Here is a 27,216-nt window from a genome sequence, read left to right on the forward strand (position 1 = left end):
CGATATCGGCATTAGGTTCGTATGCGACATTTCTCTATGTATGGGAGTTTTATATTTTACTAGATAATGCCCACAAAAAGCAGTGATAGCCTAGTGGTTAAAACGTCGGCCTCCCAGTCGGATATTCGGGTTTCGATCCCAGGAACGAATCTTTAATTTTTCGGAGTTACATGAGAATCGCTTGCCTTAACGGTGAAGCAAAACATGATGAGAGAACCTGTATGCCTAAATATTATATTCTCTAATATGTTTCCAAAGGCGTGTAATGTCTTCCAATCTGGACTTGGTCAACGAGGTAAACTATGGTCAAAACCGAACGAAATGAAAAGAGACGCCTTAGAAAAAAAGGGCTTACTATTGATTAGTATGTAGTAAATCAGATCTTGACTTTAATCTTACCTGGCCGTACGCCATTCAGTAGTAAGCTATTTAATAATCCCGTGGATATCGTTTGATTTCTTGGGACAAAAATTAGCATAAGTGGAAATCTTTAAATTTCCACTTATGCTGGAAATAGCGTTCAAAGCTATTTCCAGCATAAATGAGAGAGTACTCCAGTTATTTAAAAAAAATATTCAAAAATCACGCCGATCCATTGCTCCGTTGTGGCGTAACTGGAGGACAATCCAACAAACAAATACATTTTTGTATTTATAATAGTTATTTTGAGCAGTGAAGAATTGGTAATTGGTATACAATGTAATAACTGCAAAAGTAGCCAGTGCAGGTGAAACCTCGATGTAAGGCAGTTAATTTCTTGAATTGGTAAAACCGGGTGTCGAACTAGGAGGATTGTAAAAGTAAAAAAACACATTTAAATGTGATGCTGTTAAACCGTTTATGTTCGTTATGGTTGAAACAGCTTCGTGTTTATGATGATGAGTTTCACAGTCCGGGCGCAATATCATAATTCGGCACTTATTGCGACTAGCGTAGACATAAGACACGACGAAGTCAAAGTTTATCTACCTAGAAATGATAGTCAAAATCTAGGGCATGTATTTGAAGAGAAGTATTTTCAAAGAACAGTACTAAATTGTAAAAAGCATTTCGTCAATGTTACAGCTCATGCAATGCCTTTTTTAGCAGAGCTACAATTATTTATTATACTATAGATGATGCCTGCAAACTCGTCTACGTGAATTTAGGTTTTTTTAAATGTTGTGGGAAATCTGCAATTTTCTGGGATAGAAGTAACCAGTGTCCGTCTCTGGGATGCAAATTACCTCTGTACCCATCAAAATCAGTTACACTGATGGGCCGTGTTAAGATAAAAATAGACGGTAAAAAAACGTACTCTTCGCATTCCCTTAATTCACGCAGACGAGTTTGCGGGTATCATCTATATAGTATACTAATAATTGTGGCTCTGCTTGCATTTGTGAATTGTATGCATGCATTTTGCATTTGTGATACAAGAAGATGCCTGTGACTTCGTCCACATGGAGAAATATTGGAACAATCTCGTAGGAATCGTTGATTCTCTGGATTAAAACGTATCCTATGATCACCTTTGGGGTCAAAGCTATCTCCAAAATTTCGTCAAAATCAATTTAACGGATCGGAAAAGATAACATACCGACGGATATACAGACACAATTTTGCATTTAACATTTGTATTTATAATTACTAAACGGCAATGTAATCGAGAGAGATCACGTCTGTCTAAGGTCTACACTAACCCTGAAATCTCAAATTAAGTTTGGTAAAAGAGAATTGTCCGGTTAACAGGGTGTTTGGGGCGAATGAAATATTCTTCACAATAAAACGAGTATGGTGGTTTACAAAGCGAAATCCTTGAACACTGTCCAAATATAACTAAGCTAAACAATTTCACTGTATTTTACCATGGTTTAATACCGACTTCACATACAGGCTACTAACGTTTCTAAAAAACGAGCGAGAGATACTCATAGAGTATTTTTCTACATAAAAGAGAAATTGGATTGGATTTAGTTTTTAAAAATCCTTTAGGAATTCCTTGGATTTTCGGGATAAAATATAGCATATCTATGCAAAAAATTATGTCAATCCATTGCTTTGCTGCGGCGTGTTTGATGGAGAAACCAAAAAACAAACACACTTTCGCATTTATAATAATATGGGTAGTGATGGAGCGTACATGTTTATTACAGAAAAAAAAAGAAATCACACTTAATATTATAAAGGCGAAGGTTTGTGTGTATGTATGTGTGTAAGTGTGTATGTTTGTTACACTTTCACGCAAAAACTACTGGACGGATTTGGCTGAAATTTAGAATGGAGAGAGATTATATCTTTAATTGACATATAGGCTACTTTTTATCCCGGAATATTAACAAGTTCTTACGGGATCTTTAAAAACCTAAATCCACGCGGATGAAGTCGCATCCTCTAGTACCTAATAATTAGAAAAATCGAAGAGTTCCCATGGATTTATTAAAAACCTGAATTCACGTGGACTCAATCTTATTCTGAGATGAAACTCAACACAGTAGTAGGCCAGCAAAGGGTTAATCACTTAGCTGAATTACACACCTAACACAACACAATTGATCACAATGATGCATATTACTTTATTGAAGTGAAAATACAACAAGTGTAAATTAATAACACCCCCGACAAGTGAAGGTTACAGTAACTAGAAAATAGCTGATAAACATTCAAACGGCTGAACCGATTTTCTTGGATTATAGCTAAGAACAGTCTCGATCAAGCCACCTTTCAAACAAAACAAACTAAATTAAAATCTGTTCATTAGTTTAGGAGCTATAATGCCACAGACAGATACACAGATACACACGTCAAACTTATAACACCCCTATTTTTGGGTCGGGGGTTAAAAACTAATATAATGTATTTGATCTCACTGATATTAAACATATTTCAATGTAAATTCTAACACACCAGTGCTCTTCCAATACAAAGCGAAGTTCTCTGAACTGGCTATTCGGCCCTATACTGTGCCTATACCTCATTTACCTACAAGCGTTTGATCTGCGTTAGAAACTGCTTTGAACGCTATTTTCCATGTGACATTTCAGCGTTCATGTAAGCAATGCAGTCAATATATAACCAAGTATGTAACATTTCATAAGCTTTGAGCTTGATATGTTTAGTCAATCAATATTGATATCCAAATGTATCAAAGCAAAGCATGAGCAAATCATCAAAGCATACTTAAGATCTTACAACCAGCATATCTCTCGATATGGTTTAATAATATATGTATGCAACTTCGTAATATTGCAATACTCTAATTATTATTGTTAGAGCTTTGCTCGTCGTACATTTGTGAAACCCAAATTCTAGAATAATTTGATTGACATAAAATAATTTATTAGCTTTATGCTCTATATTTATAATTAATTAATATTAATAGTTTTTACGTTCATTGTTTTTCCTGTAGGTTATATAATTTTATTTGGACATGCGTGATAATTATTTAAATAAACAAATTATTTAAATAAACAACTTAAATAAATATATACATCCATACTTAATATTATAAATGCGAAAGTCTGTCTGTCTGTATGTCTGTCTGTCTGCTACGTTTTCACGGCCTAACCGCTGAACCGATTTTAATGAAAATTTGTACAGACTTAGGATACATCCCGGGGAAGGACATAGGCTACTTTTTACCCCGCAAATCAAAAAGTTCCTACAGGATTTAAAAAAATCGAAATCACGCGGGCGAAGCCGCGGGCATCCCCTAGTTATATAATTATTAAAACACGTCACAATTAAAAATTATGCTGTACGCCTTATAAGTATTTTATATTATTATTTGCTATAAATCCAAATAATTTTTGACACATAGACACGTGAAAATTCGTGCTTGGATAACTTTCGTCAAAAACGTTGCAAGACACAATTTGTTTTGGTGTGGACGCGACTTAATACAGTATGTTATTATGATATCTCTTGATAACACTCGGCGCCAGTATACTTATAAGCAACGCCAGTGTGCAAATCCATTAACACAAATTATTTCAAAGATCTAGCGAGTTACATCCAATTTATTCAATGAAAAGTTCATGGACTTGATCATTGTATTAACACGTATTGAGCCTTTGTTATTTGATGTTTGTTGTATGGAGAAAAATCTAAAATTACACGTTATGAAGAGAAGTATTTTTGGAGCGTGTATTTGATGATCAATCAAGCTCAATGAAATTTTGTACACATGTTTTAAAAACTATGATTACCCCTAAGGGCGATTCCGCACCGCATGTAATACGAATCCATGAAAGTACGTTCATTCATTCATTTATTCATAAATATTCATAAATATACATTATACGTCAATTACAATTCATATTCATTTTTTAAATAATAACGTGTTTATAAATACATTTTCTTAAAAATATAAAATTAAATTAATATTAATAAACAATTTAGTTTTGGATCTTCCGAAGTAGTCATAGAACTATTTGTATGGTAGCTTGCACTAGCTGCAACTTCCGTCATCCGAGTTCTCTCCGACATCCGTGAAAATATCTCGGATGTGCCTCGGATTCAAATTGGATATAATATGACGTAGATTTGTCAAAGATGTCCACTATTGAAAAGCTATGATTTCGATTTCGATTAGTGCGCAAGCAATATCAGAGTTCAGTCCGAGTTTTTCATATCCGTATTTTCACGGGCTCGGATCGGATGAGTGCATAACCGCTCTGACTGTGGTTTGTCAGATTTCCGGTTTGTTAGGTTTGTAACATCCTTATAATTTAGAACAGTCAAACCTCGTAACTTTAGGTAGTGTTTAAAGTTGAGTAGCACTAAAATTTGGAGTCTTTAATTGAACATTAATTTTCCGTCCTTTTTTAGCAATGTCAAAAAGAAAAAGATGCAGATAGTCTAAATTTAGTTCTGAGAGTAACATGAGAATTGACGCCAATCATCTTGACCGATATATGATTTATCAGGTAGGCATAAAGGTTTCGTCTCAAGCGGAATAAAGAGGCGATATATGAATATTCAGTATCTTCCATACAAGTATGAAAAGAAGTTAAGTAGAAGTTAATGCCTAACATGAATTTTAAATTAAATGCGTGTGGATTGTGCACCTCTTGGTAAATAGTTTTCTACATCCATTTTACTTGTACAGCGTTATTGAGTAGGTACCTACTTGTACTAGTAGACATTTTTAAGGAATTCTGGTCAACCACAAACACAGATATTCGTTTCTAAAACGTGAGCATTTTCAAATGAGAATGAAACTACGTATGTATGGACGAGTAACGGAGAACCCTTTGCTATTTATATGTTTCAGATACCTTTTATTTTATAAATATTTCAGTATCCAAAACTATTTGACTAGATTAAATAGTCCTTCAAAAGCCTTCAAGTCAAGAGTGATTAGGCATCTTCTAGGCAAGCGCGCTCCATCTTAGGCTGCGTCATCACTTGCTAGCTGGTTTGATTGCAACCAAGCACTAGTATATACTCGTATATGTATGTTATTATACTTTATTGCACCACAAAACACAAAGTACAGGAAAACAGGTTACAAAAAAGAAAACTTAAAATAAAGGTACAAAAAGGCGGTCTTATCGCTAAATAGCGATCTCTTCCAGACAACATTAAATCTAGGGAAAAAACGAACAGATGGACAGTGGGAGGTGGTGTATATTATAATAAACCTAAATACTAATAGCTAAATAAACTAAACCATAAAATACTATATTGACATATAACAAGTCTAGGATACCTAAATTTAAAAAAAAAACCTATTTTTAAAGTTATGTCGTGGCGAAAGCAAAATGAAATCCTTTTGGCAATCCGAGATTTCCAGGAAAGCGGGTGAATATTATGATAGAGTCGGGTAACACAATCGTTCTAAAGCGACGGTGAATCTACGTCTCGTATGGACACTAAACTTATAATATGAAAATGTTACGAAAAGGTGCACTTAGTATTTGTGCGATTTCCTGTAGACGCTAATTTTTAAATCTGAGCCCTGTAGTGAGCACAACCCTACCTTATACTTACTTAGGTGAAAATTATTGAAATTATAACCGATTTTTTTCGGTTTTTTTTTTTTAAAGAATATTAGCCATGTTAATCATGACTAATATTCCCCTTTTCCCTTTCCCCTCCAACTAAGCGCAAAGCTGTATTAAGAGACCTTTTGGAATTCAGTCGGCTCCTCAACCTGTTGAGCTATTGAGGCTCTAGGTTAAAATTATTTTTTCGCGGAAATTTTATCAAAAAGCCAGTCAAGTACGAATCGAATTCGCACACGAACGGTTCCGCACCATCCGAGAGAGTTGGCAGCCGGCACCCGGGTGGTACAATATGCCGCACGGCATAACCTGGCACGCGGGTTGCCCGCCTTTTAGGGTACCTCAAAAGGAAAAACGGAACCCTTATAGGATCACTTTGTTGTGTGTCTGTCTGTCTGTCTGTCCGTCGTTTCCGCCAAGAAAACCTATAGAGTACTTCCCGTTGACCTAGAATCATGAAATTGGTAGGTAGGTAGGTCTTATAGCACAAGTAAAGGAATAAATCCGAAAACCGTGAATTTGTGCCTACATTATTAAAAAAAAAAAGTTTAAATTTTCGAAGTAAAAAACTATATTATACCAAGTAGAGGGTCTTATGAAAGTGCTTTACCTGTAGATTCTTAAACAGATCTTAATTTATTTTTATGCATAATAATTTTTGATTTATCGTGCAAAATGTCGAAAAAAGTACCCGAGTACGGAACCCTCGGTGTGCGAGTCTGACTCACACTTGGCCGGTTTTTTTTGTTTACGGCGTCCCTAGCATTCATTAGCATAGCATTGACAACCTCCTTGGCGCAGTGGTGATAGCCGTGGTTATATAAGTGGGAGGGTTCCGGGTTCGATTCTGGCAACCTTTTTCTAGGCAATCGTACCTTGTGATACCAACCTGGTTATATATTTTAATTTTATCAAAAACCAAACTTGTCCTATTTTATTATGCTACAATCCGTTAGTGTAGTTAACAATATTATCTATACCGATATCGATATTTTCCAGATTTTTTCTCAATTTTTTTTTCAGAAAAACACGTAATCTGAAAATATAAAAGGGAAAGGTGACTGACTACCTGACTGACTGACTGATCTATCAACGCACGGTTGAAGGTGGTTGAAGCTACTAGACGTAGCGGACTGAGATTTAGATTTAGACCTATAATAATAAGGTGCACATCTACTAAAAAAAAGATTTTTGAAAATTCATCCTCTAAGGTGGTAAAATAATAGGGGTTTCAAATTTGTGTAATCCACGCGGATGAAGTCGCGGGCGTAAGATAGTTTCCGTATATGTGTTAAAAATTAGGTAGCCATGTTGTAGTTTTACGCAATCGTTTATTATTCAACTGGTAAAAACGCTTTTTTGATAACAATCACGGATCAGAGGTTATCGTTATGAATCTGTGGTCTGACCGACTTAATTAGAATTTGATTCTTAAAACAGAACGATAAATGATCTGACCTGCCCCTTAAATCATTATTAGAAATTTATTTTTAACTGTTATAAGGTAAGATTACGCAATATTGTTTAACTTAAAGTGCTTATTTTTACTTTAAAATTATCGTATATCGTATTTATTTACGTATTCTTAGGTGTTTGTGACTGCACAAATTTCAAACCTCTATTTTACACCCTTAGAAATTGAATTTTCAAAAATCTTTTCTTAGGAGATATCTATGTCATAATAGCTATCAGCGTGCCAAATTACACCCCAATTCCTCCCGTAAATTAAGCTGTGCATTGGTATGGTAGATCAGTCAGCCAGTCAGTCAACTTTTCATTATATATTATTATTTAGATACAATTAAATGACTGCCGAAATATACTTTGAGTTTTTCTTCACAATTTTGACAAAAATATCGATAAGCTGGTATAGTTTACTCTTGGGTAAACTCCTACTTAGGTCACTTGCGTGTTTTGACAAATCGATATTCTGTATTCATTATAATTGCATGTCTCCACTGTGTTTAAAACCGATACCTAACTGAGCCATTACACGATTCTTTCCATTTTCCGGCGTTTAAATTTATAGCATTGGTGACATTGCTATTTCAATAAGCTTTAAAAAAATCTGTGCTTTGAATAACTTGATGTACAATCGCACATCATCACGATCAACTAATCGCCGGCCTACTACTGAACACAAGTCTCATCTCATAATGAGAATGGTTTAGGCCACAGTCCTCCATCCTGGCTTAGTGCAGATTGGCAGACTTTACACACCTTTGAAACACTGTGGAGAACTCGCAGGCATGCAGGTTTTTCTTGTGTCTATCTTCTTATATTCAGATAAGAGGAAACACTTCATGATTTCTATCCACAAAAGTGATTTTGATAAATTTTAAATTAAAATTCTAATACTGTTTTCCGTGTTTTCTATACATTTTTAACACTAGTATGACAGTCTAGGGTCATCACAAGGTGAATAGGTAAATACATAGAGTTCAAAAAGACTATCGCATTCATTGAATTAGTGCCATGCTCTTTGAGCAAATACATAGCAACAATGTTATTGTGTAAATCTGACACAATAATTATTATGTAAAAGCGATCTTCCATTTTCTCTATACATTTAACCACCAACTTAACCACGTATAGGCAGTTTTCCGACCGGCGACTATAAGCGAGATAGATTGACTTAAAAAACCGGCCAAGTGCGAGTCAGACTCGCGTACTGAGGGTTCCGTACTCGGGTATTTTTTCCAACATTTTGCACGATACATCAAAAACTATTATGCATAAAAATAAAAATAAATCTATGGATGTATGGATGTTTCTTACTCTTTCATGCAAAAACTACTAAACAGATTTGGCTGTAATTTAGAATGGACATAGATTATACCCTGGATTAACACATAGGCTACTTTTCATCCCGGAAAATCAATGAGTTCCCACGGGATTTTTAAAAAACTATTTCCACGGGAACCAAGTCGTGGGCATCAGCTAGTGCAGCATATTTTATAGTAGATTTCAATAAAAAAATCAATAAAATGGCCTAGTTAGTGATAGTAGATTATAAAAACAGAAGGTATCATTATGTTAACATATTAACCACGAAGATGCATGCACGCTAAACGAAAATGTACTACACTTATTGGTACTTAATCGAAGCAATATTGGCAATTTAATATAACCCATTATGGATGAGAGAGACATCGGTTGCGGGTGGATCGAAAATGAACCGACGCACGCTATCGGTCCTATATTCAATTTCATAGAAAACTTATTTTATGTCAGCGAATTTACTTGATCACGAATAGCTTGGGTTGATCACCTAACGATCTAAGGTACAGAAGCTCTCGTTTTACTTTTCAATTTGACCTTCATCATCACCGTCATCTCAACCCATCGCCAGTGCATTCCTGAGCACGCGTCTTCAGAATTAGAAGGGTTTGGCTGTTCTGGCCAAGTCCAGGTTAGCCCACTTTCATATTAGACTGTGTCATCACTAACCACCAGGTGAGATTGCAGTCAAGGGCTAACTTGTATCTGAATATTATTAAAAAAAAGTTCGGTTTGGCAGACTTCAAACACCTTTCCGGACATTATGGAGAACATTATGGATGTTTTTTGCTTAAAACGCACATACTTAGGTACCTAACTGCGAAAATTTAAAGGATCGACCTCCTGACCCCCCGACTAGAGGGTCTGTCTTAACTACTAGACTATCACCGCTGTAGCTAGTATAATATATTTATTTAAAGGTACTGGCACAGTTCACGACCGTTAGGGAACTTCTAACAAAACGTCGCGGCTTCGACGTCACTGTCAATGCTAGTACATATTTTGATGCAGGTAACCCTCAGATAGCCCTATTTTTTACCCCCGATCCAAAAAGAGGGGTGTTATCAGTTTGACGTCTGTATCTGTGTATCTGTCTGTGACATCTAGCTCCTAAACGAATGACCCGATTTTAATTTAAGTTTTTTTTGTTTGAAAGGTGGCTTGATCGAGAGTGTTCTTAGCTATAATCCAAAAAATCGGTTCAGCCGTTTGAAAGTTATAAGCTATTTTCTAGTTATCTTATTGGACTAAAAACTAGACAAATTCTAATAAAAATGTGTCGGGATTTTTAAATTTTGAAAATTTTACTTGTCAATGATTTTACGCGACATTTTAATTACTATTATAGCCTAATATTTTATACTAGAAGATGCCCGCGGCTTCAACCGCGTGGATTTGGTTTTTTAAATCCCGTAGGAACTCTTTAATTTTCCAGGATAAAAAGTAGCCTATGTCCTTCCCCGGGATGTTTCCCAAGTCTCTACCAAATTTCATTAAAATCGGTTCAGCGGTTGGGCCGTGAAAACGTAGCAGACAGACAGACAGACAGACACACTTTCGCATTTATAATATTAGTATGGATTGTAGATAACGGGTACAAGTACATACCAAGATAATTTTAATATTTTAACTGCCGACGGGACTGCTAATAAATAATATTTGACATCTCGTCGATTTAGAATCAAATCGAAAGTTCCCTTATTCTAGTTCATTCTGGTACTGTTCAATAGAATATTACGTCTAATGTACCTAACCCTTTAATGCCGTACCTACTTAGTATCTATACTATTGAACCTAGATAACCCCATTGTGAAGGCCGATTGTTGTTGTGGAACACTGATAACCACACGTTTCTTACGCATGTTGTTTGTTATAAAATATGAGATAGGTAGCTGCGATTAAAAATATTAATAAGTTAATTTTGAACATGATTTTACATAGTCTCTAAGGTATGTGTATACTCCTTCCTATAAATGAGTTATTATTTATTAATTATTAGTATTTTTAGCAAACCTATGATGCTAAAGTACGAGAAATACGTGCAAAAAATAAGATAAATTCGAAAGTTTATAATTTTTTAGCTAAAAAAAAGGTTAGCTTAATATATAATTAGTAAAAAATAGCTCAATTTTTTATTAATTATATAAATTTAGCAAACCTATGATGCTCAAGCAAGAAATACGCGCAAAAAATAAATAACTTCGAAAGTTTATATTTATTTACATTAATTAAAAACAAAAACTTTTTTTAACCCCCGACCCAAAAAGAGGGGCGTTATAAGTTTTACGTGTGTATCTGTGTATCTGTGTAACTGTCTGTGGCATCGTAGCGCCTAAACGAATGAACCGATTTTAATTTGCTTTTTTTTGTTTGAAAGGTGGCTCGATCGAGAGTGTTCTTAGCTATAATCCAAAAAAATTGGTTCAGCCGTTTAAGAGTTATCAGCCCTTTTCTTGTTTTCTTGTAGAAAAGAAGGTTAGATAACCGTTAGGTTCTTAATATTATGTCAATTGACAAATTTATGTCAAGCTGTCAAGATGCCTTCACTTGTCGGGGGTGTTATAAATTTTTAATTTACACTTGTTGAAAAATGAATTCATGAAAAGAAAATTAAAAAAAAACACCACTTTACGTTGCGTATACCTACTCTTTTCTTTTAATTTAGTATGAAAGATTTCGCCTAGGCAATAAAAATCTGTGCCCTTTCTTGATTTGAGATTTCAGATTTAAGTCCATCTTTACCATTTATGGCTATATGTTTAAATACTATCTTAATTAAAGTAGTCGAGCAACCATCTCTCACTTTACTCTGTACACTATTTACAATGACGTAATAATATCAACTTGTATTACTCAATTAAAATTATCGTTTCATAGTGATAAGGATATCACTATTGTTTACGTTTAAATTCGCCTGTTTCTCTAATTTGATAGTAGACTTACTTAGTGGCGTTAAAGGTGATATCAGACGGCACACTTTTTGATCATTAGGTTTTTTCTCAGCGTAATGTTACAAAATTTACCGAATTTGGCGTGCGTATGTTTTTAATAATTCAATCATTTTGGCTATATATCGACTTTCACTCGAGCTATAAATGCAAAATAAGTGGAAGTGGACCAAGCATATATTTTCAAAAACCGACATGAAGAGACATTCTGGCCCCAAGGTGCTATTGCAACTTGGCACCGGAAAGCGTGGCGTTAGAAAATCTTCCATTAGGTGCACAGACTATATCAAACAGTCTTAGGCTGAGATCTATAGACTCACATTGACTTTGCTCAGAATTAAGTTTCTGATAAAATGAGACACATTTATGCCATTTATGTCTCGTTTTAACAGTGTCTTAAGTCTGAGCAAAGTCAAAGTGCATTCTATAGATCTCAACCTAGTCGGTGGATTCAAGCGGCGCAAAACCGTGGGGTGTGGACGTCTCCACACGAGACCTTTGTCCAGCAGTGGACGCCTATCGTTGACGATGATGAAAGAGAAGGATCATATTTTCCTAGTTTCCTAACACAACTTCATTTGACGGAATCATGAAATGAGTTGACGAACTTCGATTTCTATGTAACTTTTGAATGTCTTTTGCATGTACAAATGTAAATAAAAAATTTATAACACCCCCGACAAGTGAAGGTTGCAGTTACTAGAAAAGAGCTGATAACTTTCAAACCCTCTTTTTGGGTCGGGGGTTAAAAATGAAAAGAAAAAATGGTCTAGTGTAAACGCTGTCTGATTTCACCTTAATAAAACATCAGGTGATAATTTACTCCTGCGTAGTGGATGTCAGACCGCTGTGTTTCCGACGTCGCGACGACCCTGGCAGTATCAGGCGCATCTGATTTATAACCAACAAGGACTCCCAAGTCCCAACTTAGATCCGTTTAGAACAAAGACAACTAGTTATCAGAATAACCAACCAAACAACACAAACAGACACTTTTAACATTTTGTTTAAGGAACTGAAATGAATAGAAATACTTATAAACAGGATTTTGAAAAGACTATCTCTAGTGGGAGGCTTTGGCCGCGGCTAGTTACCACCCTAGCGGTAAAGCTGTGCCTCAAAGCGATTTAGCGTTCCGTAAACTATCGTAGCTCTTTGAAATTAGTCCGCTTCCAACTTAGACTACATACGTAGTCAAGGCCTAAATTGTAATGGAACAACTCAAAATTTAAAAAACCCTTGACACAAAAACCTCTAGAAGAACCTCTGACGGATTTTCTTCAATTATAGCTAAGAAAACTCTCGATCAAGCCACCTTTCAAACAAAAAAAAAACTAAATTAAAATCGGTTCATTCGTTTAGGAGCTACGACGCTACAGACAGATACACAGATACACACGTCAAACTTATAACACCTCTCTTTTTGGGTCGGGGGTTAATAAAAAAAGATCTTACGTACCTACCGATACTATAAATAAGAAAGTTGGGTTGTTTGGATATTTGTTACTCTCTCATGCCACAACTTTGATGCCACTCAAAGATTTTGCTCAAATTAGAAATGAAAATAGCTTATACCCTGAATTAACACATAGACTACATTTTATCCCGGAAGATTCAGAAGTTCCCGCAAGAGTAATTAGAACTGAATTCCACGTGGTGGAAATATAAATACGTCTGTTATACTTTACATCCTGGACATACATTGGTCTCATCCTGGAAAATCAAAGATATCCCACCACAGGGATGATTTTAAAAAACCTAAATCCAAGCGAATAAAGTCTCGCGCATCAACTACTATATTATAATTTTGAATCAACTATCGTATGTCGTTATTAGGTTGAGATAAAGAGTGATTTTTTTTAAGACACGGCAATAATTTAAAAAATGACGCAACCCACAATTCAATAAAAATCAGTCCAGAGGTGAAGGAATTCAAAGGCACGCATCTCGATTCATCTTATTGTCGCCACGCGGCGGTGCCACATATTTTATTATTGGCGTAGATTTATTGTTACAATTCACTGCGAAGTAATTATCCTGTGTGATACATCTATTGCGTAAGTACAATGACATCAGCGGCGTTATGGTAACAGATGATAGGTCGCAAACGAGTCAAATAAGAATTAGAATCATGACTATTATTGTCTAACAAATGACTATTTCTGAGTAAAATACCTAATGTTTTAAGAGAAGTAACCCTAGTGCGCTCCCCATCGCATTCCCTATTGTACGTTGTTTGGTTCTCATTAATTGAATATTGTCAGAGTGAACTAAAGTGAGAGAACTCTCGCTTCGACGATATGTCAAATATTAAGCTATAGTGACGTAAAATCAAAGAAAAATAGGGCTAGTTTATGGCTACCTGCGTCAAATGTTAGGTACATTTGACGCCTGCTAGTGACGTCGAATGTCGAGGCTTTGTTAGAAGTTTCCAAACTGTCGTGAACTGTGATATTATCCAATCAAACTGAAATAAATTTTGTTGACATGTTCTAGAAACAAATATCTATTTATTATCTGGTTAAAAACCTATTGTTTACTAACCTATTACACCGATCGCGAGCAATATACTCTTATCTATTGAAGAGTTCTGTTCTCTATCTCTTCAAATCTTCTTAAGTACAAGAACACTCTCGATCAAGCCACCTTTCAAACAAAAAAAACTAAATTAAAATCGGTTCATTAGTTTAGGAGCTACGATGCCACAGACGGATACACAGATACACACGTCAAACTTATTACACCCCTCTTTTGGGTCGGGGGTAAACAAGTGGTGTCATGTTATTTTAGGTGGAATAGCGCGTCTAGTCTAGGACGACCCGTTGGCGTTGCGTGCGCTACCCTCGTTCAACAAATTTTATGACAATCTTCCGACTTATTATCGCACTTTTTGTTTAAACTGTCTATCAATTCTAATGCATGCCGTATCATGTTTTAGCAAGAAACATGTTTACGGCACTGATTATGCAAGCAAAGTTATCAAACTGTCTTCGTTTAGTAGAGTCACCTTCCTACTAAACGCGAAAGTTTGTATGTATGTCTGGATGTTTGTTACTCTTTCACGCAATAACTATTGGACGGATTTGACTGAAATTTGGAATGGCAATAGATTATACCCTGGATTAACACACACCTTTTCACTGTCTATAGGCTAACTTGAGCTCGCGGTACTCCTTCTAGGTTTTTTGATAGGTCTGTTATGTAAATAGGTCTGTTCCAGTTCCTCAACACCTAACTCACTAAAAAACTGTCATCCTGTATATCAGTGGAAAATTTTTTCCTTGTACGATGCTTCCTCTGAAGAACCTGTTTCTTGACATCGAGTCCAGGTCTTTTGTATCAAGCTATTTCATGCCAGTAAGTAGTAACACATTTCGTACTTTGAAAATCCTGTAGTAGTAAATTAATTATTGCCAATTAAACAAAAAATCAAAACTGTTATATTTTTTCAAAGGTATTATGTATCAATAGAGAAGTTCAGAGCAAATTTTACCTAATTTTAGAAAAAACAAATCGTTTGCAAATTTACCATGCGAACATAAAAATAGCTCGTCTCTTTATAATATTTTTTATACATTTACAATGCAAACCGAAATATTTGGACTCTTGAAATTTTAGTGCGAATAATAGCGGGACATAGCAAGTTTTTTTCATTTATGGATTTGACACATTTTATAACGTGCTGTCAACCTAAATGCATTTGATAGCGTTTTTGTGCATAGCTTTGTTATCATTGCTGTCTTTGCTAATTTAGCATTGTCAGAGAAACGTGTCATCAAGTTAGCAAAACTAACAGTGATCATTTTTCGGCTTATCAATACCTTGTAAACTGTAGGACGATATATATAAACAGATTGAGATGTGAAGAATGCACACTCCTCGCTATCATAAACGGTCAGTGTGATAGCATTAAACACATCTCACCAACGCTGATAGAATTCGAGAGTCGAAACAAAACAACCCCAAAATAAAATGGACCTAAAGCCTTTGGTTTAGAGTCAAAACTTCAGTACAACAAATTTTAACTTTTTTTTTAATAAAAATAGCTTCCGCTTGGAGCGTTGGCTATAAATATATAGACAAACTTGAGCTTTAAAATAACTAAATAAGAGCCAACTTTATTTTAACGCGTTTAAATGTTTCGACTATCGAGTTCTATCGACGTTGGTGGGATGTAAAATCTTATAGGCCTCATACGTATGCACCTTAGAAAATTACATCACCGTGGTTTCAATGGCCAAAGGATCATATTATTTCTGTGCAAATACTTTCAAGGACCTTAAAACTATACCTAGAGTTTATGCTCACAAAAATAGATAAGAGATAAGACGTGTTTTATATTTATTATTTAAATTCTTATCCCTTATACAGCTTTGTTGCTCGCGATTTCAAGCAAATTCAATTGTGTAGAGTGTTGCTAGGAAATTTCTGGAACTGCTATGCAGATGCTTTATAATATACCTACCTATAAAACATGAAAAAATGTTTCTACCTATGTCCGTTATAGACTTCGAAACTGCCCAACCGATGCGACCCAAACCGGTTTTTTAGAAAGGCAATAATGCGAAGATTGTTTTAGACCACTTAAACAATCCATTAGGCACATAATTTTTAGCGTAGTAGCACACGCCAAGTACCTATCCGCTATCTATAGTCTATACTAATATTCTAAAGTATATATATTAAAGTTTGTTAGTTTGTTAGTAATCTCTGAAGTAATATTTGGAATTTTGAAAAACCGGTTCCTACTGAACCGGTTTTATTCAATTAGGCTTTTACATACACGAGTAGCTTATTTGCAACTTTGGTCACTAGTTTTAAAAAGGTAAAATATTATATTAATATCAAATAGTCTCCTTAAATTCGGAGCATCTTATTTATTTGGCTATTACAGGAACGTGCAGTGTTATATCTACCGATAGTATCAGTTGACGTCGTATTCATATGAGTAACGACCTGGATCAATGTAATAATTTATACAAAAACGTTCACTAGTACGATGCAACATAGAACGTAAAGGACTAGAAAAGTTTTTGTCCATATTTTCTGTATGAATAAAGTTGAAAACTAAAACCCGACTGCGATCGTCTTAATAAACGCTGAAATATTATAGTAAAATTGTTTTACTGTCGCTTGGTATATTTTAATGTTGTAGTACATATTTTATATTTATGAACTCAAAATTTTCTCTTCTTTCATTTGACACCCCACTCGATACAATAGCAAAAAAAAATTTTTGAGACCCCCATTTTTTTTCATGTAACATCCGTTTGGTCAATTTTTTTCGAATAAAATACATTTTAGGCTACAGCCTATGCCACCCGGACCCTTACAACGAATCGATTGGCACCTCATACATCAGAATTGGCTCAGTAGTTTAGGCGTTACGGTGGAACACACAGAATCTGGATACAAACATACATACCCACATACATACCTATATACATAGACTGCTAAAATCATTACACTTCCTTTTGGCTTTGTCGGGTAAACAAAACCCAATATAGCCTAGTAATTAAAACGTCCGCTCCCTGTTCGGGAGGTCGGGGGTTCGATCCCGGGCAAGCACCTCTAATATTTTGCCGATCTAAATTACAGAGAGAGAGGGTACATTAGTGATTTTGTTGTAAGTTAATCATGTAAGGTACTTCCGTGAGTATAACTTACAGGTGTAATCGCGGCCTGTAAAATATTACAAAATATCACAGTAGTCTGCAGAATAGAAGCCGATAATCAGTTAACGTTTCTATTTTTTAATTCAATCAGAATGGTCGACCGATTTGGCATTTGCCAATGTTCTCGTACTCTCACTAAAAGGTATCCGTATCTATTTCAAGCTTAAAACTTTTTTAGATCGTTTCGCGCTTGAATATAAGTTATATTGGTTGATATCTAGTTAATGCTCACAACTTCGTCCGTTTCAAAAAATCCCATGGGAATTATTTTATCTTCTGCCAAACCCTTCCCATTCTAAGTGGAGTATGCACAGTAGTGGGCCGGCGATGGGTTGATGATGGTGATAATGATTATGATGCTAGAGTGAGTCTGTCTGTCCGTTTGTCTGTTTGCTAGCTTTTGAAAAGATTTTGACGATTTGTGCAGAGAGATTTCACATTATAATATAAGTATGAATTAAAAACTGATAAACGCTTATACCTACATACGCGTACAAAGAAAGCTACATAGACTATTAATTATTATATGTTTATAGTCAGATTATAAATATAAAGATCAATTAATTGTAATAATAGGTAATTATACGATAAATATTAAACAAAGCAACAGTTTTATCTCATTTTCCATACTGTATTCAAGTTTACGTATTTATTATTCCCTTTTCACCATTTTCAGTGAAATTATTTTAGTTCGACAACAATGCGTCGATAATGCGTGATGAAGACACTTATGCTATGGCTTTGGGGTTTACACTCACTACAATAATCAATAGGGTGCTAAAAATATTCGATTATTTTAAACAATAAAATATTCTATCCTATCCTTGAAGTAACGTTATTATTATTAATTATACTTATATTTTATTTAATATCGATTAACTATTGATTGATTAATTATATTTATTATTGTTGATTGATTGAGTTGCCTACGACATGGTTGAAATAGAAAACATAAACGTTTTTATTTGATTTAATTTGGGCAAAGTGCGTGTTATTTAAATAAAATTAATTAAGTAAGTATATTATACAGATTTTTCTTAACATTGTGGACGTCTGATCTGATTCTGATCTGAACATCGTAACTGGAAAAATATACCGTTTGAAAAATATACTTTTTGTCAAAAACTATTTTTAATAAGAAAACCCGTGGTAAGATCAGAACCATAGAAAACATAGAGATCATTGCTTTGTATCTTTTTTGAAAATCCAATATGGCAGAATATTAGATTCAATGTTTCTTAGTTTCATGGTCATATTATTGATTGACGAAATTAAATGACTTGAAGACATGACAAGGAATATTTTTACAGATGAATTTTCAATAAATTAACATGGTGTATTAAAGCTGATTTTAATAACTAAGATAAGTTTAATGTTTTTTATAGTTATAACGAATCGTATCAAGGGACGAAATATGGCATTTTATAAATTGGATTTTTTTTTAAATAAAAAAAAACTTTTTGCAATTCAATGAACACCTGAGAGGAGACCCGTGCCCAGTAGTGAGCCGGTAATGAATCTTGATGAAATAGTCTTGTTAGTGCGTATAATATGCAGTCAAGTCGTATTAGAGCACCGGAACAAAATAAACAGCGTGATCATTGGTGCCTATTGTTATTGAAATAGTATCGACTCCAAATCGCATACAGTGTGTTTAGTATGAGATTTTACATCTCACTACCATTGCTAAAATTCGAGTGTCAAACGCAATAACGTCTGAATAAAATGAATCTAAAAGTCCTTGACTTAAAGTCGAAAATTCAGTACTACTAATTTTAACACTGCATAGTTGCCGCTTGGAGTGTTCACTGTTGATAGATGGACGAATTTGAGCATTTAAAAAACCGGCCAAGTGCGAGTCGGACTCGCGCACCGAGGGTTCCGTACTCGGTTTAGAATGTACAAGCAAAGCCCTTTCATATGATACCTGACTTGGCATAGTTATCTTACTTTGAAAATTTAAACACAATTTTTTTAAATGATTTAACTACAAATTCACGGTTTTCGGATTTATTCCTTTAATTGTGCTATAAGGCCTACCCATCTGCCAAATTTCATGATTCTAGGTCAACGGGAAGTACCCTATAGGTTTCTTGACAGCTACGACGGACGGACGGACGGACAGACAGACAGACAGACAGACAGATAGACAACAGACAGACAACAAAGTTATAAGGGTTCCGTTTTTCCTTTTGAGGTACGGAACCCTAAAAAAGCTACTAGAATCCGTTTTACTGTAACACTAAAGTGTTTACGATATTCGAACACTATCAACGATGGTGAGACGTAAAATCTTATACTAAGCCTACTGTTTGAACCCTGTTTGAACAGCGTTATCGAATTACATTTTGCCAGTTTGTCCGTCACCCTGTTATTTTGAACAATACCGATTCATTAAAACCAGTTACCTAACTCGATTTTATGAAATTCTGATAAAGAAGTTAGTGTTAAATAGGTATTTGTATGACAAATTTCAATGTTTGTATAGATTTTTGTTTGTTGTTGTTTTGTTTTTATTAACCCCCGACCCAAAAAGAAGGGGTGTTATAAGTTTGACGCGTGTATCTGTGTATTTGTGTGCGGCATCGTAGCTCCTAAACTAATGAACCGATTTTAATTTAGTTTTTTTTGTTTGAAAGGTGGCTTGATTGAGAGAGAGCGTTCTTAGCTATAATCAAAGAAAATCGGTTCAGCCGTTTGAAAGTTATCAGCTCTTTTCTAGTTACAGTAACCTTCACTTGTCAGGGGTGTTATAAATGTTTAATTTACACTTGCCAATAGAGAAAGAATTATTAAAATCGGTTCATCGTTTCAGAGTTTATCGATTACAAACAAACAAATCTGGCCCCTTTATAGTATTTTTATATTATAATTTAATTTTAAGTAAAAGTAAAGATACAGTTAGAAACCACTTAAATATAGAAAAATAATATCTAGGTCAAAGAAGAATAATATCATTACAATTTGTTCAGATTAGGTAATAAGATGGTAGCAGTTACAAGTTAGGTCAATATAAGTTGCTAAGCGACAAGGCTTTTATTTTTAAACAGAATTTTATCTAATTGTTTTTTTGGTTAGTAAAACTAAAATAACACATAACTTAGAGGAAGATGAAGAAGTGATATTTCATGCTAGATGATGCCCTCGACTTCGTCAACGAAGTTTTTTAAAAATCCCGTGAAAACACTTTGATTTTCCGAAATTATGTAAAAAATATGTCTATCTTCGGAATTCAAGTTATCTCTTTGCCAAATTTTATCAAAATCGGTTGAATTTCTCCATTTGAAGAGTAATTTAAAGGCAAAGATTAATTTTATTTTTTTCTTATCTCTGCCATTTATTTGACAAAACCCATGACTCTATTGCTAGCTCCGTCACTCGCTTCATACAAACGTAGTTCCAATTTCATTTGAATATTAAGCAACCAAAGTCCATGAAATTTTGCAGACATATTCTAGAAACTAAAATTCTAAAATATTTATTATATATTTATAATATTATTCTAAAATATTCGGTTTCAAAGTTACGCGGTCTTAAAAATTTACATACAAATCTTTGAGCCCCTGTAACTTTAAAACTACATATTTTTAGAAAAATCTAAAACACCACAGACACAAATATTAGTTTTTAGAATATGTCTGCAAAATTTCATGGACTTTGGTTGCTTAATATTCAAATGAAATTGGAACTACGATTGTATCAATCGAGTGACGGAGAGAGCCCTGTTAATCCCTTCTGACACTACATAGCATGTAGTCGGATTTTTAATTAAACAAAGTAGACTGATGTTTCCTAGGTTGCCAGCGTTTTGGGAAAAATAAAATTTAGTTTCGTGACAATTACGCGGGCAGAGTGATGAGAATCTAAAGATAGGGGAAAAATAATAAAATACATAACATTTACGGGAAACTTAGTGACGCACTAGTACAGACATCAATGTATCTAGACCGACCCTTACTGACTTTAGAGCTTTAGTGCCTATTTTAGTCTGTTCCAGCTTATCTAGTGTTCCTAGAAGCGGACTGCGTCTAAAGCAAATTACGATTGATAGAAATAGAATAGAACAGATTTTTACCCGACTGCGGCAAAAACAAAAGGAAGGGCGATGATGTTAGCAGTCTATGTATACATATATGTATGTATGTATGTGAGTATGTATGTGTGTATCCAAATTCTGTGTTCCACCGTAGCGACGCACTAAACCTAACCTAAACTACTGGGCCGATTTTGATAACTGAGGTGTCAATCAATTCGTCGTAAAGATCTGGGTGACATAGGCTACACTTTATATGAAAAAAATTGACCTAACGGATGTTACATGAAAAAAAGTGGGGGTCTCCAAAATATTTTTTTTGCTATTGTATCGAGTGGGATGTCAAATGAAAGAGGAAAAAAATCTGAGTTCATAAATTTAAATGTACTACAACATTAAAATACAGAAAAACAATTTTACTAAATATTTCAGCGTTTATTAAGACGATCGCAGTCGGGTTTTAGTTTTCAACTTTATCTTGTTCAAGTAGATTTTTACAAATGCTTTTGAATGGTCAACATAATTTACCATAGGAACGGACACCAATGTTCGTTGGAACATTTTGTAACTATGAAAAGCCGCATTATATCACAGATGTAGTCGATGATGGCCGCCGACAGTTCTGTAGCAGTCGACTAAGTGCCACTCGTCTGTAAATACACTGAGGCTGGTTTTACAGTGACGCTTACCGTCCGCGCGGGTGGTACGCGCGCGGGTGGTAAGCGCGGTGGCCGAATTGCCGTCAGCGCGGGCCATTCGCGCGACTATGTAACGATCCAAGAGACGCAAAGCTCGTGGCCCGCGACGCTTACCAACCGCGCTGGCGAAAGCGTCACTGTAAAACCACACTGAAGCAGTCAGTAAAGAAAACCGATTAGTTACAGAACATACCGAGCAGATATTGAGTAAACAAACCACACCGACTAATCAGCGATAGGGATGTCGGAAATGCCAAAAAGTATCGATATAATAAATATTATATTATATCGAATCAAAATATTATGAATGTATCCCTATTTTATTTTTTATTTTGTTTATTAGACACACATACAGATTATGAAACTAATAACTAAGTAATACAAGCCATGAAAAAACTAGTCACTCTCCAAAAAAAGTGTGTACCTATAGACTTGACTTGCTTCGATATATCAGTAAGACTTTGTAAAAATATTAGCAATTCTAAAGTAATAGTGTATTTTGCCTTGTCTATCACATTAAATAAAAATATACACTCAAATAAATAAAGTCAAATGAATCAGGAGTCTGGAGTTTAACCGCTCTAAAAATAAAAATATTAGCCATAGGAAGGCGCATCAGAGGCGACAACTACCTGTTGGAAAAAAAAATGTTTTTGATGTTTTCGGTACTTGATATTTTGTATCGACTTATCGATATATCGATAAGTCGATACAAAATTCAACAAGCCTGATCAGCGAGCAGCCTCAACCAGTGAGGTCGTCAAAATTATTATTGGTCAAACTGTAATCTCATCATAGCATCCTGAACACACATTCCTAGTAACCCATTAACCCTTTTGTATTTATTGATAAAATATAGGTTGACTAAACTATTAACCTAGATTTTAAGAATACATTTAGCTAGTAGTAAACTTCCTCCAAAGTTCTGGCTATAACTTCGTCTATTTGAAATGATCCGCCAATCTTTTGATCAGATAACTGTCAGGGCTATAAAATAACCATCCAACTGCGCAGCATATAATAGTGCACAAGACTCTATTCCCTTACTCTCATAATCTGAAGGGACACTTCGGCACTGTATCGCGAGATTATTGTGGCTGTATCTGTATCGCTGCAAAAACTCGCGGTGGGTGATTACCCTTAGTCGTTTTGTATACTAAAAGAAATTGTATGGCATCTGCCAGGACACCGTTCTGTTGATTTATATGAAGACATCATTAAAGGTTACAGTTGGCCTATTCTGCTACGACTTTGCGCCGCACAAAACGCTTTACTTCCTATACTTCATGCGTGAGTAGTGTAAAGTTAGTTACCTAGTCTATACACTAGAGCGGAAAAGAGACTTTTTGTTTCATGATACAACTTCGGAATGTTCAACGACCTTTTCCACGCGGACTACTCAATATTCAAACGCCTATTTTACCCCTCTATGGGTTGAATTAACAAAAATATGCCAAATTTCGATTTCTGATTTCATTAATTTGAGCTGTGTGTTGATAGATCAGTCAGTCAGATTTTCCTTTTTAGGGTTCCGTACCCAAAGGGTAAAAATGGAGCCCTTTTAATATTACTCTGCTGTCTGTCTGTCTGACCTGTGTGTCACAGGTCCCTAACTTGTAAATTTAATGAGTAACAAACCTGAAATTTTAGTATTCAGTGTAAAACTTTAACACAAAAACAAATATTGAATTAGAAATGTCCATTATGTTGTCCATTCCATAATGTTCTCAAAAGCGTGTTTTTTCCTTTTGAGGTACGGAGCCCTAAGAAAACCTAAATCCACGCCAACGAAGTTATCCTCTAGTTATCTATAATTTGATGGTAATGCTCGATCTATAGTGCCTAATACCGATCTTCCTTTGATGTTAAAAGACATTTTGCTTCTACGTTCCCTATAGTCCTCTTTCAACCCCCTTTGTAAAACACTCGATTTTATTATCTTATAGAAGAGTTGGTGGAACTTGATGTTCCTAAAGAATGTGCTTATTTTTCTTTCACTGCATGACATCGATCTCAACTTAATACTGATCTCTACGCTGAATATAATAAGATTTATTTTGGTAGAGTTTGCGCTTTACTACATAGGACCTATTCTCGAGTGGGTCGCGACGCGATGAAACCGATTAATGTTACTCAAAGACAACCTCGAGGTCCCCTTTAGTAGATAGGGTACACTTTTTGTTACTTAGCATCACATATTTCAAGAAACAAAAAAGGGTGAAAATTTATTTTTATTTTTGTTCTTTATTAGCCAATTATAAGATTTAAAATGAAAATAATTGTACAAAATTGTGGTATTCATATTATCCAATTTAATTAATTATTATACCTACTTACATAATATCATTCAAGTAAAAAAATTGACTAACCACTATTTATCATCATCATTATCAACCGTTATCTGCTGGGCATAAGACTCTTGTAGGACGTCTACACGCCATAAGGGTCATACGTTGCCAGCTGAAATTCCAGCGACTCGTGGGATGTCGTATGTCCACTTAGTAGGGGGTCTTTCAACGCTATCCGGTGCGAGGTAACCACCATTACTTTGACTATTTATTTCACTTACTTGACGCGGTCTAAATAAAATAGTATAATAGGCCCCAAGTGACCATATCAATCTCCCTATTACATATTACTAAAATACTAAAGTAATGTGTGATAAGAATTATTGTGTTAGGAAATGGCAATATTCTTGATAATTATAATAAGATGCTAAGTACAAATAACTCGTAATTCGCACAACAGTTGTCTTAGCGTTAGCGACCAACAGTTTTTCATATCTGCATCTTTAGCCGGCTCTACACTCGCACGTGAAGTCGCGCCGTTATTTCACGCCGTGAATGTATGCCGCGATCCACGCGTGAACTGTGTCCCTCCACACTCGCAAATCTTCACAGTCTTGTTCTTGACTATGGATGAAACCCTTTATCGCGGACCAAAAACCGACACTGATCGGGGAAAGGCGCGAAGCGCGAACGCGAAGGCGTGAACAACATTTACACTCCTGATTCGCAGTTGTCGCGGGCTTTCGCGGCCGTTCGCGCCGCGAGTGTAGAGACCACTATACTTGAACTTCACCGCTAATCCATTTAGGAGAAATGCGTTAAACTGCCACATCTTTGTGTGTGGTAGACTTTTCGGTCGGGGGGCGTACTTATTGCCTAGTTTTGACAACGTGATTGTGATTGTGAAGTTACGTTGACCCTGGATGTTGACCTGGTGGACGTTGACCGACTTTGGAGGCCCGAATTTTTGTTTTTCATTTTCTCCGTGCCGTTTAGTTTCAGTTATTATCACTGACACCTAGTTATTTTAAATGCGGAAGGATCTGGGACCCTACCGTATTAGGTACCTACTTACTATTTCAAGAAATATTTAAAACTCCCACCATTATATTGTTATCGACCAATAAAGGGAGAGTTACTTTTCGCTTTAAACTCTGTTTACCTATCGCTGAAGATACCTTAGATTTAGAATAGCTCCAGCCCAATTTCAAGAGCTTGCAATAAGATATAGACCTTTCGCCGGTCAGGTACTTAGAAAATTTTAAACCGTATCGTCACTCAGGTTATATAGGTGGCTAGTTGTGAAAGTTTCTTGCAGGATTTCTGCGGTGACATGCCGCACTTACTACTTTGAAACGACTCTCGGACTTACAGTCCTTTCTGAGAAGTGCGCAACGAAACTTGACTTGAGGTATCAACTTCATTAATAGAGCGGGAAGCTTGAAAACATACTGTCCTTTGTCCTTCGGGTGCCGGTCGAATTGTATTAGGATTAAGTTTTAACTTTGTGAGTGTAACTTCGACATTTAAAACGTATAAAGTAACAATGATAATGTACTTACTAGAAACTGGTTAATCTTGGATTTTTAATGTATGCTTAAATGATTTAAAGTTATAACTACATTGAATAAAGTTATTGTAAGGGTAGGGGTAACATTAATAAGGGACGAGTAGTAATCGAAAAATGTGAGAAAAATAGATTTATTCACTATTGTAATATACAGAGAATGCACTGTTAGCCACCACGAGAGCAAATAATCAAATTATCTTGTTTTAAAAATTAACTACGTTATAGAAAAACAGCAATAAAGTAGGTAGGTACATATACAATTTTCAGAAATTGTAAATATTCATGAAATAAAAAACCACAGCAAAATGAAGTATAGATTCCGATTAAAACTAAAAAATATGGACTATTCAGAGTAGTTTTCGGATTTTTTTGTATCCAACCATGTTTTAATTTTCTGGGAAATTTAGATGAAAGACCAAAAAGCACAGATTGAATTTTGTCGCCAAGTTTTGCATATATAGACAGTATTTTTGCGGGTAAGAAAATTTAAGCAAAAAGTAATCATTTTGACACAAGAATTTCAATCACAATGCAGTAAGTAAGAAGGGATAAAAATTACTTATAGAAAATACGAAGTGAATCAGACTGAGTGCTGATGTTGTCATGATTCATAATTAACTATGATTATTTATTGAATAAATAGGTACTAAGTAACTAACTATTAATAGCTTTGATTGAATTATTATTGACTGTTTACGGTAATGATTGATGTAATAAAACTCCTTGTTCTTTAATGAAAATATTTATTAGATACCTAAAGCACACTTTTGGGTTTAGTTCAATCGAATTACGAGTATAACGATAGATAGGTAACTAAATTTTGTTTTATCCATCTTATCAACTACATAGTTATAGTAAGTGCTAGACGATGCCTGCGACTCCATCCGAGTGAATGTAGGTATTCAAAAATCCCAAGGGAACTCTTCGATTTTCTGGGATAAAAAATAGTCCATATACATGAAGCAGTGATAGGACGTCCGCCTCCTAATCAAATCAAATCAAATCTAAATATTTATTATTCAATTAAACTTTTACAACACTTTTGAATCGCCAAATGCATCAAAAGAGACTTCGGTATTTTTAAAATTTGTATTATGTATCTGTAAGTAATCTGTTGTAGCGCGCGCGCGTTACAGATAAATACAAAAATATAATAAACACTTATTTTAAGGACATATATACATTACATATATTGTATTTTTGAACAGCCTCCAAGCTAAGGGGAAATATTTTAAG

At 35.0% G+C, this 27,216-nt stretch overlaps 1 protein-coding gene and 1 long non-coding RNA gene across 19 annotated transcripts in view; one reads left to right on the top strand and one right to left on the bottom strand.

The window, feature by feature from the left end:
- LOC123880334 (basement membrane-specific heparan sulfate proteoglycan core protein-like) overlaps nt 1-27,216 on the top strand; it is a 189,292-nt gene that overhangs the window by 71,133 nt on the left and 90,943 nt on the right. The window lies entirely within an intron of this gene.
- LOC123880388 lies at nt 4,553-25,440 on the bottom strand. Its single transcript, XR_006799230.1, has 3 exons — nt 25,427-25,440; nt 7,019-7,023; nt 4,553-4,655 (listed from the first exon to the last, which is right to left on the bottom strand). It is a non-coding gene; the product is annotated as an uncharacterized LOC123880388 (long non-coding RNA).

The sequence above is a fragment of the Maniola jurtina genome, chromosome Z (genome assembly GCF_905333055.1).
Source record: "Maniola jurtina chromosome Z, ilManJurt1.1, whole genome shotgun sequence".
NCBI classification, from domain to species: domain Eukaryota; kingdom Metazoa; phylum Arthropoda; class Insecta; order Lepidoptera; family Nymphalidae; genus Maniola; species Maniola jurtina.